The 22,405-nt window shown below is 37.9% G+C and overlaps 1 protein-coding gene across 6 annotated transcripts in view; it reads left to right on the top strand.

The window, feature by feature from the left end:
- Nucleotides 1-22,405, top strand: part of LOC127657839 (oxysterol-binding protein-related protein 3-like) — a 116,486-nt gene that overhangs the window by 2,168 nt on the left and 91,913 nt on the right. The window contains exon 2 of one of the 6 annotated variants that reach the window (XM_052146772.1): nucleotides 469-694. The exons of the other annotated variants lie outside the window; for them this stretch is intronic. The gene's annotated coding sequence lies outside the window, so the exon portion shown is untranslated. The remainder of the gene's footprint in view (nucleotides 1-468; nucleotides 695-22,405) is intronic. 6 annotated transcript variants of the gene reach the window in all.

Below are 22,405 nucleotides of genomic sequence, written 5' to 3'. Positions count from 1 at the left end.
GGCTAGATGCGTAAACGACAGCAATGCATGCAATTTTACTCAACCTTCACTTTGAGAACAGAAGAATATTAATATTTCTTCATTTTGCGCTTGCTTTTCGTATAGGCCTACTTATTTTGGGGGCTGATGTCATTTATAGTTTTACAACTCATTTTGTATTCTTTTATTGTCTTATTTTTCTTCTTGTAAATGCACAAGGGTTTAAATGGGATCTTTCTTTTTGGGGAGTTACTCTGACATACTCTGTCATCTTTTATCATATATGTAAATGTATTAATTTAGGAGGCATGAATAAGAGACATGTGTCAGTATCAGGATATGTCTCTCTCTCTCTCTCTCTCTCTCTCTCTCTCTCTCTATTGATGACTTAATCCCTTTAGATGCAGATAGCTTCATTAGAGGTGCATTCAGTAATTTGGGGCTAATTTTACAAGTTTTAAAAATTTTATTAATTGTGTTTTTGTGAAGAATGGTCTGAAGGGTGGCACGGTGGTGCAGCGGTTAGCACTGTCGCCTCACAGCAAGAAGGTCGTGGGTTCAAACCCTGGTTGCCCCGGCCTTTCTGTGTGGAGTTTGCATGTTCTCCCCGTGTCTGCGTGGGTTCTCTCCGGGTACTCCAGCTTCCTCCCACCATCCAAAAGACATGCAGGCTAGGTTAATTGGTGTCTCCAAAAAAATTGCCGTGGATGTGGAGGTGAGTGTGAGTGTATGTCTGTCTATGTGTGGCCCTGTGATGGACTGGTGACCTGTCCAGGGTGTCCCCCGCCTTTCGCCCAATGTTAGCTGGGATAGGCTCCAGCCCCCCGCGACCCTGTACACAGGATAAGTGGTTGACGATGGATGAAGAATGGTCTGAATGGTGTACACTCACATGACATGAAGACTGTACTCATAATAGTTTTCTATAAAAAGTGTTTTTATTCTACATGGTGCGGGTCAATCCTTCAATGTGTTTCACCATGTTGAAATGACATGGTCCTCTGTGTTTCACTTAACGTCGAAGAAGAGCATCATTGGCTCATTGGCTGTCGCATGTGTAGATATGCTTGTCTATGCTTAGAGGAGTGTTGTTTGGTGATGCGACGAGCGAAAACATTGGAACATATTTAATGTCGTGCTTTAGCAGCTGAGACAACAGGAGATTCAGTAGATGTACTGCCGTAAAAGGTCCAAAGCAAGAAGACAGCAAGACTGACAAAGACAAAAAACTATAGTAAACATCGGTACGGAACACAAGGTGGAAATATTTGATGACGGATAAAAACATGAGCAGTGATGCCGATGTTGCTTCTTTTTTGTTGGACAGGTGAGGAATTATTCATTTAGACCACTCTCTAAAATAGTATCAGTGGAATTTACAGGAAACTCATATAAGTTTCTCTCAAACTTAAAATTACGTGTGTAGTCAACGTATGTTATTAACGGACAGCTTTCAGCGGTGTAATTTTATTTACATTGTTATCACAGCTATAGTGGTGGGGGCATATTTCTTCATTCGTTTGGTAGCTTGGCACAGCGATTGTTGTTGATTTTGCGTAAACCATGACTTTTGTTGCTTGGAATCAAAACAAGTTTTTCAAATACAGTATTCATGGACTTGCTAAATTTAATCATCAAAAACAAATCTTTCCTTTACCATGACATTCTGTATCGCTAGATAATTGAGGTTTATTTTATGCTAAGCAATTCTCTAATAAATGTAATAACTGTCTTTAGAAATAACGTGAATCGTAGACGGTCTCCAAAGATAATTGATATGAGGGACAATAATAATCTGTCCTTAACTGTACAAGTCTGTTCTCTTGAATTCTGACATTTGTTTTTAGGAAAGCAATTATATTTTACTAGTAATAAATAACTTTAGAAATGACCTCAAATGCAATGGATGCAAATGTTATTCCAGAGCTGTTATTCCAATGCTAACACTAGCTAGAGTACTACGGAATCCCCCTTTAATGTTGCAATAGGAAATATGGTGGTTGCACTTCAGCATGAATTAAACAAGAAGCACACTAAAGTACAGAAACATGCTTATATCTATTTGCCTCAGTCAAAAGGCCTGCTGCAGACTTGGTCTTTGCAGTGAAGATAAAAGTGATAATGATTGTTTGATAAGATCAATTAAGGCTGGAGTGTATGTTCGTGGTGTGAGTGTGTGAACTATATGAAGGTGACAAGATGCACTACATGCTTTCGAAATATATTATTTTGTCCTTCCTGTCACCATGGTAACAGATTGTGAAATCTGTGATCTGTGTGTATGTACAGAACTACTCCCAACCAGAACTGTGTGCCAGTGAACAACAATTGTTTATTTTCATTACCACAACATTATGAGCTGCCTCAGTAGCCAACTTGTGAATATTTCCACAGTGAGACCCATTGGGGGAGGACACTTGCTTTTTCTCCCTTCATACTCATTGAGTGTAGGAGCTATGAGTAGGATGCATTCTCTCTCTCTCTCCCTCTTTCTCACTGTTTCTTTCTATAAAAAAATACTACAAGAAATGTAGATCTCCAGAATCTGGACAAGATAAGATACAGACGTGTTATTCTGGAAACAGAACTGCTGTACACAGCACTGGATTTCTAAAATATTATTGCACAAAAGATTCCCACCATAAAATACAACGCTGTGAAATACTGTGAAATTGTGCCAACGTTGGATCATGGCTGAACGAGAGCCAGTACCTCTCTCTAGCGTAAGTTACTTGTTCTGCCCTGATGCAAACTCCAGACATAATTAATGTGATTGATAAACAGGCTGTTAGATGCATTATAACTACAAGGCAGTTAGATTATCTTTGCTTCTATTTTTTATTAATGCTCTACATAACATCCAGGGTATACAATAATCTTTGCTGCCTGACCTTCCAATCCAGACCTGAATTATGCTAAGTTAACGTTAGCTTTGCAGTTGGACAACTGCACTCGAGGCACGTCCAACTTACCATCTAAACTCTAAAAAGTTGAATAAAAGTAAAGTATACTAGCTAGCAAGAATGACATAACACAGAAGGAGATTGGCTAGTGAAACACATCAAACATTAGCTAACTGCATTTTGGAACCTGTTGCAAACATTGATCTGATAAACATTAAGTTAATGCATCTATCAGCTTGTTTATCAATCACACTAATTACTAGAGGCCGACCGATATGGGACATTTGAGACCGATAATGATTGAGGGGGGAAAATTCGCAGATTGCTGATATGGTGGGCGATATAGACAGAACAGACCTTTTCTATGTGGATTGTTAATACATGATTAATAATAGCTACAGGAAATGACAAAGAATACTTTATAGGCCTCTGTATTATTATTAATATGTTTTGTTAATTTTAGTAAGGTGTACAATGCAAATGCACATATTAAAGAACACTTCTCTAAATTATATGGAGCCCAGATTTGTATTATCATGAAGGTAATGTTATCTGCCTGAAAATAAACAGAATAAGACACAAAATAAGACACTGACAAATTATCAGTAGTCTACAAATCTACATGTGAGGTTAGACTATCCTGAATTTTGATAAAAATATTAAAAAGCGAGATGGCATACATGCTAACTTTAGCAATCCAGACGTAAACAATTAGGAACAGAATGTGTGTTGTACATTCAAAGTTCACTATATCTTCATTCAACACCAGTACAAATGTGCAAGAGAAAGTGAAATATAATTATAATAAATATTATAAATATTATCAAACAGCCTAAGACATGCAACACACTTGCAAAATGGGCAAAGGCAGCTGTTGTTTCAGTCAACCATAAGTCTGTATTTTTTCTGTTGTTCTCTGAAGGCAGAGAGAAATATATATATATATATATATATATATATATATATATATATATATATATATATACATCTTTTTCTTTTTATATTTATTATTTAATACTTTATTTTCAGACATGCAGTTAAAATTAGGTTTGATTAGTCATTTCAACTGGTAAATGTCCTTTGCCCATATTATTATGAAATAAGGTTCTTGATGAAACTTCTTGATGATCCAATTTAATGATTAAGTTGATCTTTTTTTCAAAACACATTATTGAAACATCTATATCTCTAAAGTATACCTTTTTGCTTTTTCACAAGGCATTCCCGGATGTCATCCTCAGATTTTACCAGAATGTTTCAACCCGTATTCAACAACCTGAATATTGAGACCTTGAATAATGAAAACTTGAATTTCACAACCTGATTTTTTTTAGGTGAATACACACATAACATTTTCAAATATTTAAAACTAACAGCAAAAAGTTTATTTAACATCAAATTATACCCAGTCTTTTTTAAAGATCATGAATTCGTTTCTAGTGTTCAAGTTCTAGTGATATAAAAATAACAACATAGATTATACACCATATACACAAGTTGTAATTCATGTTCAAAATGTTGACATTAAAACATTTTCGACAAAAATTGTCATTGGCAAATAGTCGTTTGATCTCATTTAACGTAACATGAGATCACATTAAACTCTAATGATGATGCGTGAGAGCAGTACTGAAGCTCACACCTGACAGAGGATAGGAACAAAACACAGATCACAGTCCAGATGCACTCTAAACTTTCCAAACAGCTTCAGGTGATGTAGAGGGAATTATAATGCAAAAATACAAACTATGTGAATAGAGAAGCACTCTCGTTGTGGAATAAGCGGAGCCGGATCTCTGTAAAGTAAACACCGTTACATCTTTAATGCAGCTATATTTAATGCGTTATAGCTCTATTAAAGTTCAAATAATACGGAAGCAGATCACGTAAATAACTACAAACTCTGAAACTGTAATTTCTCTGTTCCGTCAGCGCCTCTTATGAGTTGCACGGAGTGTTCCGATCTAAGGTGGAGAGTTTGAAACTGCACCTGTCTGATGCACACTCTGTCATGGGGACCTCGATTGCGCACACTTAATACAGCTAGATTATAATGTGATGGCTCGTGACTATTGAATCATAATAAATGTCACTGTGCATTTCTTATCGTGAAGAATTTGGGAATACGCAGTTTTTTCTGTACATTTGCAGTAGTATAACAATTGAAAAAAATACACTTATATACAAAATATACTTATATTTAAGAGACATTCTTTTAAAGCAAGTCTAAATATCTTTTATGTTGCTTCTGAAGTAACTGGGTCTTATTTTAAGGATTGTTGGACAATTTTAAATGGAAAACAAGACACTTGATAACAAATAGGATTTTTTGCAGTGAATTTCTTTACTGAATTAAACTTCATTCTTTTTCCCTTTAATTCAGTGATCGTTATTTAGAGGTATTTTTAAAAGATGATTTTGTCCTCTGTATTGTTAGTAAGCACGTTTAATACAACCCTTTAAGTTGGGGCATAAGCTGAATAATCGGTTAAGAGCTAATGAATGTCAAATCCCAGACGTTTTTCAATTGACGTACCAATAATCGCCAAATAGTCGTTCTAATAATCGTTAGATCATGGGAACACACCCTCGTTCTATGAGACACATCACAGATGTTAACAAACATTAATTTATGGAGTGCTACTGTTAATGTGGCTGGCTCAAAAGAAGCGTGCTGAGCGCATTTGGAAAATGTTTTTAAGGTGATCAGGACACAGACGCTAAGCGTTGTGATTATTAAATAATCATCTTGTTGCAGTTATCGCCCAAATAAGGCAATTTAAGCAAAATAGAAATACTATAAATGACGCGTTTGTGTGTCATTCAGCTGAACTCTGAGCGTCACTGAACAATGCTGTGAACATCAACCAGAGTAGCTCCTGTCCGGAAGAGCGTTTTGTTGTTGAATAATTATTTAATTCCTCCTAAATAGGAGCATATGTGATGGTAAGTGTAAATAATAAAAAAAAACATGTAATTACTTTTATTATGTTTATTTTGAAAGATTGCAACAATATGCTTCCCACCCTGGTATACTTCTAGTACATACTAAGTGTGCTGATATCTTTGTTATTGATTCAGCCTTGTCAAATACTCCGGTCGTTCCTTTTTTTTCTGAAGTAAACGAATTACAAATATGACATCCGTGTAAGTGTTTCAGTCTTCAAGAACTTTCACTAATAGCTTTGTGCACCATCATGCCAAACTCCCACAAAAATATAAACAAACAAATATAAACTTTGATAGTGAATGCATACCACTCCTGCTTTGACTTCTTAAGGCATATGTGGCTTGCATGCACCTTAAGAAGTATGACAATTTAAATGACTATTAATTGTGAAAGCCCTAAAACATCATAAGTTATTTGTTTGACAATTAATCATCAGTCCAATTTCATAATCATGACAGACCTAAAGTCATATGTATTTGGAACAACATAAGGGTGAGTAAATGATGACAGAAGTATAATTTTGGGTAAACTAGCTAATTCCTTCAAAGCATTATCAGTAAAAAATAAAACAACAACTTGAAAAACAAAAAATTCTCGAAAAACTTCACTAATTGACTAGTCAGTTTTTGGATGACTCATCTACAATTCTATAAGTTCTGTAAGGATGAAAGTTTTTGATGCTATTTCTCTTAAAGGTCCCCTGACATGCTTCTTTTTGTAGGCTTTGATATAGGCCTTAGTGGTCCCTAGTACTGTATCTGAAATCTCTTTTACAAAATTCAGCCTTGGTACAGAATTATAGCCACTACAAGCCAACCCATAATGAGCTTTCCTTCAGACGTGCCGTTTCGGTGTCTGTAGTTTTAAATGCTAATGAGGAGGAGAAAGGCGGGGCAAGGTGTAGTGTGGGTGTGGTCTTGACCAGCTTGCGGCAACGGTACCATGCATGTTTACATTGGATATATTGCAATGGCACTTAGACACGCAGTCGTTCATGCGTTTCAGTTTGAATCAGAATCAGAATGAGCTTCATTAGCCAAGTGTGTGCAGATAGCATGGGGAAAAATCTGATGTTCTATAGATGTTAGTTCAGTCTGTTCAGTCTTAGATAGATGTTCTAGTACGCAGAGATCTGAAACGTCTGTAATTTTGTAAACATATCACCAACAGGAGAACGGATATCCAAATAACAAAGAAGTGTACAACACTTGCGTTACAGTGTGTGTATTCACACATATACCTGATGCTATCTACCTTTAAATTAGCGACAGTAACTCGGCTGTTAGCTACATAGCTAATGTTACAGCCACATTCTACGTGTAACAAGATAGGTAACCATAAATAGTAAAGCAACACAATTATATATAATTAGTTGACTTACTTTTCCGAGGTTTGTAGGTGAGCCAAAGAGAGTTGGTACTGATCCAGACTTCAGTTTCAGACGTTCAGCATGCCCAGCTCTGAACTGACCCATGTTGTGAAAACAGTCGTCTATGAAATGTTTGGCGTAGACATACAAAAATTTGGTGTGTTGTGTCGGTGCATTCCCAGAGTAAATGAAATTTATCCATTGATCCTTCTGGGGATTGGATGAAGGAAGTAAAAAAAGACTTCTGTGATCATTTGTGCATTCAATTATTGAGCAACTTTTGTGCTTCGATCGATCACACGCCATGATATCTCTCGAGGATAAACTAAAATCGTGCGCGTTCGTACTTCCTAGCTCGAATTCTCTGGGCGGGCAAAGCAGAGAAGGGGGAGGTAACCTTTCCCCCGTATGACGTCATACAGGGGAGATTCAAGATCAGCCCGTCTGAGATCTCATTTTCTCACAGGCAGAGAAAGATAGCCAAAACTCGGTTTACACCGACTGAAATTTCTAGACACGAGGGGACCAAATACAGGCTAGGGGAACTAATATTAATGTTAAAAAACCTCAGAAAGTGAAAATTTCATGTCAGGGGACCTTTAACAAGCAAACACATGCTTTATTTTCACACCAGGTGAACAGCCTGAGCTTAGGAACATTTTATAAATGTGCCTACTGTGTTGCCATAGTCACAGTGTGAGGTGGAATGAGCTAAATTTGCTAAGACATCTCAGGAGGGGGAAACTGGTTTGATTCTTTAATGCTTTGATTTGTTTCTTTTTTAAATTCTCTTGTCTCAACTGTGTAGGAAATATGTTCTGGAGGGAGCGTGTGTATTGTATAGCTGGGGTATGACTTTCTGACAGGCATGTAGGGCTCGGAGAGCAGATGTTGTTGTAGCTCAAGCGTGGTGGCAGGTGTTGCCTCTGTCTGCCTCCCTGGTTGGTGATGTTACAGCGAGATAGAAAGGCAGTGTTCAACCAGGGATGTGGCTTTTACTGTATTCATATATTGTTTATTCAAAGCATGCTGTCTGGCTTAGAATGCATTTTCTCCATAGAGAAACTGATTTTGAGTGATAACATCATGGTTACTGTTGTAACCTCCGTTGCCTGAGGGAGGGAACGAGATGTTGTGTCGAATGTAGTGACACAATGGGTCTTCCTTGGGAGCCTTGTGTACCTCTGAACTTGAGAAAAGGCCAATAAGATATTGGCAGACAAAATTTGCATGTCCCGCCCCCGGGCGTGTGTCTGTCAGTCAGTTTTTTTTAGGTTACAATAGTAACCTTGACGTTCCCCTTTTGTCACTCACTTGAGGTTGTGTCGAATGTAGTGACACAAAGGGTCCCGTTCAAAAGCGTCATGTACTAGACCGCGTTACGTGAACTGCCGACACAGGTGCAAGCAGGCTGCTGTGTGCTAGAATCAACTGTATTGGCCACACTTAACCCTCCCCAACGCCCCCAGAAAAAAGTGTCATATACATACCTTAGGTTTCCAGCACCCCTAAGGGGGGAACAGGCGCTACATGACCATCATGGGAGCAAGCCAGCCAGCCGCGGCCTTTTCTCTCTCTATGTTTCTCGCACAGAGTGTAAAGAGTCTATGAAATGCATCAGGGAAGGCCGTCTTTCCCAATCCTATTCTTTCAGGGGGAAAAGACCCTGCGGAGACCACATCCTGCCCAGGCTAGGGGGAGGTGATATGTGGCCAATACACCACGTGGGTTGTCAAGCCACACGTGGGAGCGGCGTGGTGGTTGGTCCTACCTGATGAGGGAGGAGCTCTACAAACACAGTGACCGGGGGCAGTGGGACTGCCCAAGGGAGATGCCGGTCTGCCGACAGGGGGATCATACCATGGAAAATACAACACAGGGAGTTGCCTGAAGAGGGAATTAAGCCTGTGGAGTCCTACCCCAGTTTAGAGCACTTGCTGGCTCGTAGTGGGTCTGGTCGCAAATTCCTCCTCTGAAATTGCAGGCCAGAAGGCTAGGGAGGAAGAACATCCAGGAAGTGAAGGCTAACCTGGGAGAGAAAGCGCACTGGATCAACTTGGTGAAGGGCGCTAGGTGCAAGCAGGACACCGGTCGGCTGTTCCGTATTACCGAGTTCTACCGGCTTGGACCTGACAAAACACGGGATGAGACCAACTCAATACGGAGATTGTAGAATCTCGCAGAGGTGTTGGGTGTTGCCCAGCCCGCTGCTCTGCAGATGTCTGTTTAGGGAGGTGCAGTTGGACAGTGCCCACGAGGATGCCACAATTCTCGAATGTGCTCGAACCCGCAAGGGTTTGTAGAAGTACCCTAGCCTATAAAAACAGCATAGTCTCTGTCTGAACTCAAGAAGCATGTGCATGATGCCCCAGTCAAAACAAATGTCAATAGATCTTAGAAGATGCATTGTAGAGATGCATGAAGATGGAAAATCCATAGTAACTGTGTAAAAAGTTTGAAAATTCAGCTCTGTTGCTACTTTTCCTAGACGTGGGTGCCCTGGAAAATGTACCCCAAGAGACCAATGTGCAATGCTAAAGGAAGTGAAAAATAACCCAAGTATAACAGCAAAAGATCTGCAAAAATCTCGTATTAAACTGGCTAAAGTCTCTGATTGTGTGCCAGCAATAGTTGCGTTCACACATACAGCCTTTTACAGAAAATGTACTGCAATTTTAAGTTTAGAGGTCATGCGTTAACACAACCCGTTTAAAGATACCAGTAAATTTTTCTCTGGCTATTTCCCCGAATGAGAAGTTGAAACATACCTGAAAAGTTCAGATTAGATTATATGTATGAACAGAGACGTAAGATTAATGGTTTTAGCATGTAAAAGGTCAGGATGCAATGACATAAGGCAGACATTATTTAGTTACTCTGGAGTCCAAATTTCTTTTTAAATTGGACAGATTGTGAAATTGTTCCATTTAGTTGGAGGATATAAATTTTGTATTTATATTTTATAGCCGACTATTGAGGAAATCATGTAGTGTATGATGCTCCGTGACTCAAATCTGAAGTCATGTGGTAAGCAGCCAATGAAGATCAACAGCACCCGGTCACAGCACTGGACTATGAATAAATGGAGATGGTGAACAAGTTTATAAAGTGGAGAAAACATTTAACATAATTTACCTCCAACTCCCGTTGTAGTCTCCATCTTTCTACTCAAGACAGCACCCAAACCTGCATGACCTATTTCTTTTGAGAACAGAGAAGCAGCAACATCAACGGCAGCACTCCCATACATCCATGTTTGTTTACAACTGTCAAGTCTTCTAGAATGGGAGGAAGGCTCTTGGGAAGTGTGTTTCCATGTCATTTAGTGTGTGATGCCCAGTTCTTGTCAGTAGTCATTTACATAGTTGGTAAGTGTGTGCTACCTAGTATTTTTAGGTTCTGTTTTATATTTAAAAATGTGTGTAGTGTAATCCATCCTTAAAGTGCTTCTCATCGTCCAAGCAAATGAAGAAATTTGTCGACTGATAAATAGCTAAATACATCTCAGAGTTTAATGACATTTTGGTGCTGATGTGTGAATGGTTGCAAAATGGAAAAAGACAGAAAACATTGCATGTGTGAATAGCAGATGTGGTACATTTACCAGTAAAGGCAATACAACAGTTTTACTACAATTTACCAGGCTGCATGTGTGAAATGGGCTTATAAGAAAAACACGGAACAAGAATGGTGTTATGGGAAGACACCACGGAGGAAATGACTGCTTTCCAAAAAAAAAAAAAAAACATTGCTGCATGTATCAAGTTTGTGACAGTATACCAAGATGCTCCACAAAGGTTTTGGGATATATTCTGTGGACATATGAAACTTTGAAAATGGAACTTTTTGGCTGAAATGCACAACACTATATTTGAAGGGTTAAAAACATTCTGCTCACCAACACCAATACCTCATCCCAACTGTGAGGCATGGTGAAGGAAGCATCATGGTTTGGGGCAGCTTTGCTGCATCAGGGACTTGACAACTTGAAATCATTAAGAGAACAATTAATTAATTCAAAATTAAATCAAGAGATTTTACAGGAGAATGACAGATTAGCAGTTTGTCGTCTCAAACCTAAACATTTGAATGGACCATATTTATATTTTCATTAAAGTGAGAAAGACTAGGCTACCATCGAGTAATTTAATTGTCTTTCCTTGTCATCCATGCCAGAGATGATGACATCTGATTAATTTTCACAAAATTAGAAACAAAATCTATGTGTTTATTAGTAAAGGCTCAAAACATGCTGATAAATAAAGCTAAATTTAGAAAGAAAAAAATGTATGGTCTTAAGGCGCTTTGGAACCACATTAACTTATGCGGCATCTCATGTCTACTCACATGTGGGAAAAAGAGGCAACGCATGCGGAGCAGGACAAGACATAAATGAATCATGTTCAGTGCTAGTGAAAAATATTCAAGAATACAGTGCAGAAAGATCAGAGTTGGTTGTTTGGCCACACTGCTCACTAGAGACAATGAGAGGGCGCAACTGTCGTCATGAAGTCTTGCGGTCCGGATGGAATCAATTCAAGGTCATCTCAGGGTCCCTAGTGACCAGCGTAGCCTAATTGTTAGCAAGGCAGCTAATGTTTGCAACTTCATACAGTCTGAGGAAACTGAACTGGTAGCGTTTTTAGCACCTCACACCTGATTCTAGATGTAGAACATATGCTAAACATAGAAAATTACTCAAAAGCTTATTATCGATATCGTGGATTTTTATCCAGCCCTAGTTCACATACTTTTTCTTGCCACTGTAATTTCGGTGATTGTTAAGGTGTTTACTGAACTATTGCTATTACTCATATTTAGGGATTTCAACAAACCATAATCATTTGCCCTGGCAAGCACCATCAACAAATTCTTCAGAAATGTGTAACCATGCAGTAATACTTGATGAATTTGTCATAAAAAAATCTTCAAGTAAAGCTATAATTCAAGGTTGTGCAGTTAAAAATGTATAAGCTGTTGCCTTTGTATTTCTGAAAGAGGTAGTTTTACTGGGTCAGGGCCTCACTCTCAGAGTTGACACAAGGAGTCTTCTGTGAGCAGAAACTTCCTGCTTGGCCTCTCAGGGACCACTGGGACTGAACTGCCCTGTTTGTGTTCTTGCCTGAGGAAGATTTCTGCTGCTCCTATAAAGTCAGCCACTCATTAGAGCCTGTGTGACTTCTCTAAAAATACTCTATTTGACTTCCAGTGGCCATTCACTTTAGAGATATGGTTTTTAGATTAGGGATCAGTTTGGATGGTAAACTAGTTGTCCACTAACCGACTAGTCCATTGTGGTTGACTATTTATGTAGATTTTTGTTTTCAAATGTTTGCTTTAGTTTTTATATTTTTTCAGCAGTGCTTTAATGAAAATGTATATAGAGACAAATTCTTGGAGAAAAATTGTTGTCAGTGTGCTGTGCTAATCCCATTTAAACCAAATTAACAAATTCACTAATAATTTTCAACAATCATTTTCATGTCCTAGACAATTACTGTTGGAATTCTTGTTGTGAGCAATGTGAGGACTATGATTAAAAAATTATGATATTTTTTTAAATGTTGGTCTGTGTACGCATGTAGATTGATATTTTTGGTAGGGTTGGGAATGAGAAAAACAAATACTAAAACCAATTTTCATGACTTCCGGTTCTGTAACAACTCTCGAACAACTATTGTTTTGCGGTTGGGCACCATGCTTAAATACTCTGACAGTATTTCCTGTGCTACCATTCAGCGGCAGTGTAACACTGCTAATAAATCTACAGTGTAAAACAAACAGTGTGACCAGTGTGGTCTGATTCCTGAACAAATAACTATTATGAGCCGGTACTTTTAAATCAACAGCATAAAACATCAAATGTGACCAGTGTTGTCTTATTCCCAAACATATGACTTTTATGATATGATACATTTAAATCTATCACACGAAACATATAGCACAGACAGTGTAGTCTGATTCATGAATGAATTTCTCTAATTAAGTGACTCTTTTAAATCTATAGAAACATACAGTGTGACTAGTGTAGTCCGATTGCCGAACAAATAACTGCTGCACGACTATGCAAAAAAATTATAATTCACGATTATTTCACCTGACATTGTAAATCCGATTAATTTCGATTAATACAATTTGTATTAAAATACTTATTTGCATGCCTTGTTTTTTATGTTGTCCACAAACGAATTACTTAGTTTGTGAATTACTTCATAGTTGTTCTACCAATAAATAAAGTCTAAATGGTCAAATTCACATATAGTGAAAAACAAAGCTGGTATAAAATTTTGTATGAATTATACACTGAAATCGAGCAACGAATGGTTACAATACTCAAAAGCTACAAAACACTAGAAAATGTATTTGAAGCGTGACCAATGTAGTTTGATTCCCGAACTAGTAACTCTTATGAAACGGTTCTTATGACTCTACAGCTCAAAATACTGTATACTGCATTTCCTACCAAACAAATGACTTTATCAGCCTGTTCTTATAAATGAATCAAAAACTTTATGAACCCCAAGTCATTCATTTTCGTCATGTCCAACTTTAAACAGACCAAGAATTAAGTCGTTACTGGATGGTTGATGATATGACAATGTGTAGTTAAAGATACACATTTTGTTGTACCTAGAAGTATATACAAATTAATTAATTAATATAATATATTAATTAAAAAGTCTCCGTAAGCACCATTTGCAAGAATCTGTTCTCTTAATATATTAAATGAGTTCATGATTTTGTAATATACTGATGAGGGCAGCAAATCCAATAAGTATTGCATTTCTTTCATTGACGAATCATTCATGGAACTGTTAGGGAACAGAAGTTGTTAATAGCAATTGGAATCAGAACCGTTAAATTCCTTAAGATTTCCGATCTCTAATCTTAAACTGTTGTGAAGTGCAATATCTAAACAAGTGCATATGATTGGAGTGTGGTGGACATGATGCTAAATCAGGAAGTTATACCTTAAGACCTACTAGAGGATACATTTTTTTGACAACCCACTAAATTGTTGATTTAGAAAATATGTAGATTTGGACATCCCTACTCTGGATTAAAGAAACATAGTTGATTTTACTCTGCTTGGATGATATTATTGTCTTTCTCCTCAGCTCTAATGAGTCAGTGTGTGTTGAAATGTGACTGGCAGGATCATGTCAGCTGAACAAAGGGAGGAAATGTCAGACAGTCTGAATCCATACCGAGAGAATAACTAGGAGTGGAGAGACTGTAGAGTGGATGGGGGTCAGAAATGGTTAATGCACAGGAAGCATGTCTCCTCGAAAAACTATAAACGTAAAAAGCTTCACACCACCATACTTCATCGACATAGAAGGGAACCTCCCATATTTGTCTTAATCTGTAATTCTTCCTTGCACTACTCAGCCAGCACTGCAAAGAAAATGTGAAATCTGAAGATCAAGTATGTGTATTTGATTGATGTCATATTTTCCAGTTCATCATATTTGTCTGCATCCCTGTGCACAAATCTGCCATAACTGGATCAGTCAAAGCCATTTTACCAAAATCCAATATCCATTGTGCCATCCTGCTCACCATCTGAAAACATACTTCACTGAAGAGTTTTCTTTACATATTTGACATTAAGAGCACAGAGCTCCAAGACTAATGCTAATACATTTGTAAATCTAAGTGCTCTCAGTTTTGGCATGGATTCTTGGAGGCTGTAGCACCAGGGTTTGGCAGACTCTCAGTTGGAGCTCTACAGGATCTCATGAGTCTCCTGCTAGAGGAATAATTCAGGCACAAATACACTTGGATGGTGCCAAATGTTCCTCCTGAAAAGGCCAGCATAGCTAGTATCCAGCAGTTGGTGTCCCCACAGTCACCATTCACTTTTAGTGCATCTCTTTTCCATACAATGAAAGTATGGAAAGTAAACATTCTGTCTTACATATCCGTTTTGTTACGTTTAGGCCTAAGTCCTTTGTTTATCTTTAAATGTGTTTAAAAAATGACTGTATATTTTGCTTTTGTTTCCACATAATATCAAGCCTTTAAAACAGGGATGCTCCTATTTATCTATTTTTAACCATTTGGAGACGTAGGGAACAGATACTGCAAATGGATGTAAAAAGAAATTAAAGAACAAAGCCTAAAAATCTTGAGACTACATATTGTAATGCGAGTTGCAATAATGTGTGGGGCGATAGAGACAATTTGAGCGATTATGCACGCTCAGTTTTACTCACTCCAAGATGCGTGCTGTCCAGGTGCTCTCAGTCTTTTTTGTGAAACTTTCTGTGAACTGTCAAATCTGCCACAAAAATGTTTTTGCCTTGAGGTTTCCTTAATCTAGAATCCACTGAAGACAAAACAAAAGCAAAAGACAATTGGTATAATTTGCATTTCTCCCGCATATTTGAATTTGTATTTAGATGGAGGTACAGAAAAGAGTTTGTGGTGTTCTTCATTGGGTAGCAGCTGTAGTGTCTACCTTGTGATAAAATCTGCAAGGCTGAAAGTTACTGAAGACTGATGTCCTGCTGAGATAGCACTACACATTACACATTTGTTACAGGAGATGTTACCAATCCTAACATAATTAAATTGATATTAGAGTCTGAACAGATCAAACCGAATGGATATTTGTCATAAAGAAACAAAAAAAGAGAACCTGGGGGCCTGGCTAGCTCAGCGAGTAAAGACGTTGACTACCACCCCTGGAGTCGTGAGTTAGAAACCAGGGCATGCTGAGTGACTCCAGTCAGGCTTCCTAAGCAACCAATTGGCCTGGTTTCTAGGGTGGGCAGAGTCACGTTGGGCTAACCTCCTTGTGGTCACTATAATGTGGTTCTCGCTCTCGGTGGGTGAGTTGTGCGTGGATGCTGCAGAGAATAGCGTGAGCCTCCACACGCGCTCTCTCTCTCCGCAGTAACGCACTCAACAAGCCACGTGATAAGATGCACTGATTGGCGGTCTCCGATGCGGAGGCAACTGAGATTCGTCTTCCACCACCCGGATTGAGTCACTATGTCACCACGAGGACCTAAAGCGCATTGGGCAGTGGGCATTCCAAATTGGGGAGAAAAAAAAAGAAAACTTCAATGATGGCATCGTGCCTGCTTTTAACAGCAGATATGAAGATCTGATGTGGTGTAAATTTCCTACTGTTGTGCATTTACATAATTTTCACTGCTAGACAGGTAAATCATTAGAGTTCCATTTGCATTTTAGCTTGTCTCCCTGTTTTTTCAGTGTTCTTTGAAAAAACAATTAACTAAAGGAATTATGCAATCAGGAGTTTTGCTATCAGATAATACTTCAAACACACCCAAAAAATCTGTTCTAAATGCAATTTGCATGCCACTATCTTGCAAGTAATGGAGAAAAGAATGACAAATGACAAAAACATAAAAAGAATGACATACTTAGAAGAAAAGTTCATTAAAAAATGAAAATTCCATAATTTACTAGTCACTCATAATTTACTCTTATTGTTTTAAAATGTATGAACTTTTTATGTTTATCACAAAAGGAAAACATTTCTTTAATACAGTCATAAACACTAAACCTATGAAGCACTTTCCAAGCATCTGATCCTTTAGACATTGCTCTACTTGTCTAGCCCAGAAGCACCCATGATTCTTACACAGCATATTAGTCATTCGTGCCTCTGAGACCTCGCCTAACATCAGTATCAATCAAAGCTCTGTTGGTGGCTCATCTCTAGCCATTCATTGCAAATCAGATAGAAATGCATCTGCCATGCAACACTTTTTGTTTTTGAGTGTCTTCAGTTCCTGATGCATAATTTAGGACCCCATCTGATTAAATTGAGGCTTTGCCCCCAGGCTTGACTCCAGTCTGCAAAGTGGACGTGGAATTTTACACACTGCATGTATAAAGGCCTTTGCACAACAAACGCAAATTTTTGCTCCAATTTCTTGCTGCAATCAACATTTGTAATCGAAACAATGGATTCCTTACCAGCCATTTGCACCGAAGTGAGCATTGACAAAGTGAGGCTTCTAATGGCGAGTGAGTACATTTTTTCGTTTCTTTGCCGGGCGATTAAATGATCTGACCAATAAAATCTGAGCTTTGGATCATGTGTCAGAAGCTGTTGTAGTTACCAAATCCAGCCCAACAGGTGGCGCTAAAGCACAGAAAGCTGTTTTTACCACCAACTTTAAATGCTGAAGGAACTAGAGGACAAATTCCTGAACCAGCAGTGAGGAAGTGTTAATTTGCATCAAATTATATTGTTGCATCACTACCTTGTATCCCCTTTAAAAAGATAATTATCTGATCTTATGTAGATTGTATTCATAATTTATTCAATATTGCTGCTTTTTTTTACCTTTACATGTAATCTTACGCGCGTTCTCTTATATCTCTAATTAGGGCTGGGCAATAAAACAATATAGATATTTATTGAAAAACTATTTTAGCATAGATAGCTAACAAGATCACATTTATGAAATCAGCCTGTTAGGAAGTATTAGCAGGCCAGCGGCTACCTCACCCTACTATCATGGAAACCGGCAATGAGGCTTGGTAGCCACTAGCTAGCTGTCCATATGTGTACCAAACGAGACAGCACTGACTGCATCTGGGAGCAATAGCGTGCCTTTTGTATTTATTTATTTATTTATTTTGCACTTTCTTTATCTTTTCTGACTTTGTTGCAGTTTATTATCGTGCAGTAACACTTGACATAATGATTGATGTATGTCATCATGAAACCTTCCCTCAAAATCCAAACACAAGTCATCACAGGAGACGTATTTAAGTGACCAAATGTAAACAGCGATGTATCTCGCCTGACCACATGTGATGGGATCACCCGAGATGCATCTTAATTCCCGGTGGAAACAGATAGGGTCTAAAAGACAATGAGCTGTATAAGTTTATCTTTACAGCAATGTATCCTACAGAATTCTGTTTTTGCAGCAGATGATACAATCCCACTGATTAAAATCCACTATTACGTTTGAATGATTTTCCCAAAGAGGAAAAAAATTTATTGTGGTGGATTATGGTTATGGTGTCATTTTTTTGTGTACCATCAGTGAGACAATGAAATAGAAAGATGTGTTGACTATTTATTGTCAGTAAATTACTTAACGATGCCCATCTTTTTATAAATATATGCACTTGAGACAATGTCGACATATTGCTAATGGAAATCAAATTTGTTGGCAGAGCTCAGAGCTCTACATACCTCTGGTTTCATTTACTTTCTCTTGTTGTGTTTCCATTTCTCAGTCCTTATTTCTCTTGTTTCCATCTCACACTCAAGTTTTTCTTCTGTCCTTGAGTTTTCTATGTGCCTGTGCCCATTCACCCAGGTACACTCACTATTAATGTATTATGTTGTGCAGTCAGATTGTTGGTACTGACGTGTGAGACCAGGGGCCACACACTTTAGACTGACTTATTTTTTGTAAATAGGACCTGTAATGCCTTCTGGGACTGGACCTTGGCTCCATGGCCACAATGCTAAAAATATTTACTTTATTTTTATAGTCAAGTAAGTTCTAGAATTGTCAGTCATTATAAAAATTTTATTCCCTCTCTATACATGCACCAACAACCAAGAACAGTTTAACTTCTTTTGTTGTGAGATGTTGGATTTTTTTAGTTAGCTGGGACTTTGATTTTGTACATTTCTGGACAGAACTTCTCCATGGCTCATCCTAGCCAATTGCACCCATCCATATTTTCCAGCATTCAATCTTCTCTCCATTCCTCAGCTACAGTAAATGTATCATCTTCAAGGGTAGCTCTGCTGCATTTTAGATAGCACTGTTAGCTGCATGTGCATGGAGGTGATTATAATTAGTCTGGGTGTGTTTTTACAACAAAAATACAGAATCGATTCATACAACTTGAGTCAGAAATGAATACAAATTTGATTATCAGATCAGACAGTTTTCAATATAATAAAAGTGATATTATTATTATATTACAAAAATGAGTCCAATTACCAATAATATTGAATATTTTGCCCAACAGAAATGCTCGTTCGTCAGTAAGGCATTGATTTTGAGTTAGGATGCCAATGTAAATTTACTGGTATTAACAGTAAGAAGAATCTATAAAAGGTAGAAAGTTACCTAATTTATATAGGGTTAAATTATTCTGATGGTGTGATTAAACTGGTACACTTTTCATCAGGTTTTTGTTGATTCTTGGAAATTTGAAGGCAAACAAAACCAATTATATTTTTCTACAATCATAGAGCATTTTAAGAGTGCGAGAGTTTGCAGAGTGAAGTTTCCTGTCAGTGCTAATCTACTATTGCGACCCCAAAGAAATAAAATCATATGGGCCCTTTCTACAGTATAGAGGGAAGACCAATTAATTGTCTCATTTTAAAGTGAACCTTATATAAAATTAATGGGGAATAAAACAGATCATATAATATTTAGTTTGATCTCCTGCAGTTGACTATCAACACTTCCTGAAGGTTAAGCACCTCCTTTCACAGGCCAGTTATAAAAAAAGTCTCAGGCCTCTCTTGTAGCCTGTTTGTACCTTCTAATATAACCATACCCAGTTAAATCCACATAGAGTAACCTGTCAGAAAGGTCTGCATGGTAACTTGTAAACAAACTGGAGAAGTTTTCCCAATGGAGCACAGTGCGTTGGGAGGACTGCATTAGCTTTCATAATGGTGAGTCACACCCTGAGTGAGATAATAGTTTGAGTGGTCGACTTCAGGAGCGCACTTATGGGGCCCTTTGGGTTGTCGACTTCAGACTACTTCACAATAACTATGGAATATGGTTTATTGAACTTGTGAAATAAAGCCTTTTTAGTAACACACCTTTTTACCCTCAACATAGTACATCCAATCAATGAAAAATGCAATTAATCCAGAGGTCTCCAAAGAGTACCAGTTGTCGTAGAGGCCCTATTAACACAACTAAGTTTCCTTCATTATGCCAGCATACCCTGGGAAATATACAGTAAGTCTGTGTCATAAACTCAAGCTCTAACATGTCTCCTTTCCCAGAACTCCCTCCCTCCCTCAAGATGAAAGTGCCAAATTGATATGTTTGCCAAACACTTTGTGGAAAAATTTTGTGAAAAAAAAACCCTCACCACATTTATTAATCGAAGAAACTGATCTTATTTGAACCCCTCATATCTAAACCAGTCTGCTAATCCAACTTCTCGTTAACGATGTCAGGTATATACCTCGTTAATCAAGCTCAATCTCTCCTCTTTTGCCAGCAATTACTCCAGCCTGCCGCAAAATCCTTTTGATTATCCTGCTTGCTTATGGTTGCTCTGGTGCGTTTAGGTCTCTGTATATGAGTTTTACATTCACAATAATTATGTGCTCTGTGGTTTAATGATATACTCCTTGAACAAAAGTATTGTGGCATATGATGATTTGTACTGTATATGTGTGCGTGGGTGAGAGTATGCATCTGTGATTTGGGCACTGTACTCTTACAGAGACCCCTTGACATCCCCCTTTCATGTTCTGCACTTCATCCTTTCACCGGCACCCTGTCTGTGATGCCACTGTCATTCGTTTTTTTGTCAAGGCTTTGTGTGGTAGTTATTTTTGGCATTGTCTGTGCCATGCTCACTTTCAAAAGAAACATACAATACACTGCACCCTGTGACAGAGAGATAAAATTACAGAACACAGAGAGAGCTGCCAGTCATCCTATCTCACCTTGCCCATAATTACGTCACTCCCTTGACTTTGTGGATGTTTTAGTACTAACAAGCACCGAATTGACGGCCAAAGGGTTTTATGATGGTGTCCTCTTGTTATACTTAATCTCTGCATAATCCAAATTAAAAGATTGTCTCTCAAATATCTTATCTTATATTAAGAAATACATATTTCTCTGTGAGAGTTGCCACTCTTTATGTCATTCAAGGGCTGTATTAAGGTTGCACTGATATAGAAATTTTGACTGATACATATATCCGATAAGTACTTATATGTAATGCTCAATATGTTGGCCAGTTTTGCGAATCTGTCAAGAAAAGAGATTTTTATTTTTATTTTTAAACATTAAAATATTACACATTAAAGAATATTACAGAACATGTGCAATTTAAATAATATATCATAATTTATTTGCATTATAGTAATAATTACTGTAGTAAAGTTGGGAGGGTTCCCATGGTCATTAAAAAAAATGGTTAATATCAGGAAATTGAAATGCTTTCAGAACTCTGATTTGATTTCATGGGCTCTTTTAACAGAGAAGCAAAGTGTGTGCCCATTATTGTTATTTCTTTGTCAAAAATTGATGGCGTGTAAGAAGGTATTTGTTGGCCCAGAGCAGTACTGAATCTGTCATTCAGACTGTCTGTTGTCGAGTTGGAACACTGTGAAGTGACCCATTTCTCTTGCCTGTTTCTTCTATGACCTTAAAACTTGAAATTGATTTTACACATCAGAACCTTTTCCCCTGCTCAGCTGGATGTCAGGGTCAAGCTGATAACAAACTTCCCTGAATGAAAGGCAATGTTGATCTCTCCTTGAATGTGGCAGTTAAACCTGTGCTGTCCCTGACATACTGTAACATACTAAAGCCATCATCGTATGCACAAAGACAACGGACTTTTTCGTTTAAGTATGCGCAAATTCTAGGCACGAGTGAGTTGGCAAACTGATGCGCTTTAAGCGCTAATGGGCTGGGTCAAGTGTAATTTAATTCTAAGGTTTTTTCCTTAGAATTTGGTAGTGTAAATGGGATTAATGTAATGCATTAGAAGAATAGAAATATGAAACCATTGTTGTCTTATGTTCTTTTGTGCATTAACTACGTCATAGCTGTGAACTTTCTCCCATTTTGTCTGCCATCTTTCCAGCGCCATGGTGTTGTGGTGAAATTCTAAAGGGGATGATTGTGTCTCCTCCTGCCTCCGGACCGCAATATATAAAATAAGCTCTTTAATATAATCTGCTGGTGGAATCCCCAAACTGCAAATTCAAAAACTGATTTTAAACCGTGCGCAAGATTAGACATGTTTCGCAAACGTCTTTGTGCAATTACCTGTTTCTCAGGAAAATAGCAAAGTGACTTGTAGCGAAGACAGTCACAATGTCGGTGTAAAAACTGCTTTATTAAAATAAAAGCAGGCAACAGTACAAAACAAGGGCAAGTCCAGAGAAGAATGGTCAGGGTGAGCGTTAGGTCAAAAGCCGGGGAATCAAGATATAAACAAGGGGGCAAATCCGGGAGAGAGTAGTCA

Source organism: Xyrauchen texanus, chromosome 17, assembly GCF_025860055.1.
Source record: "Xyrauchen texanus isolate HMW12.3.18 chromosome 17, RBS_HiC_50CHRs, whole genome shotgun sequence".
Lineage (NCBI taxonomy): Eukaryota > Metazoa > Chordata > Actinopteri > Cypriniformes > Catostomidae > Xyrauchen > Xyrauchen texanus.
Note: the sequence above shows the minus strand (reverse complement) of the source record. Positions and strands in the feature narration are given on the sequence as shown.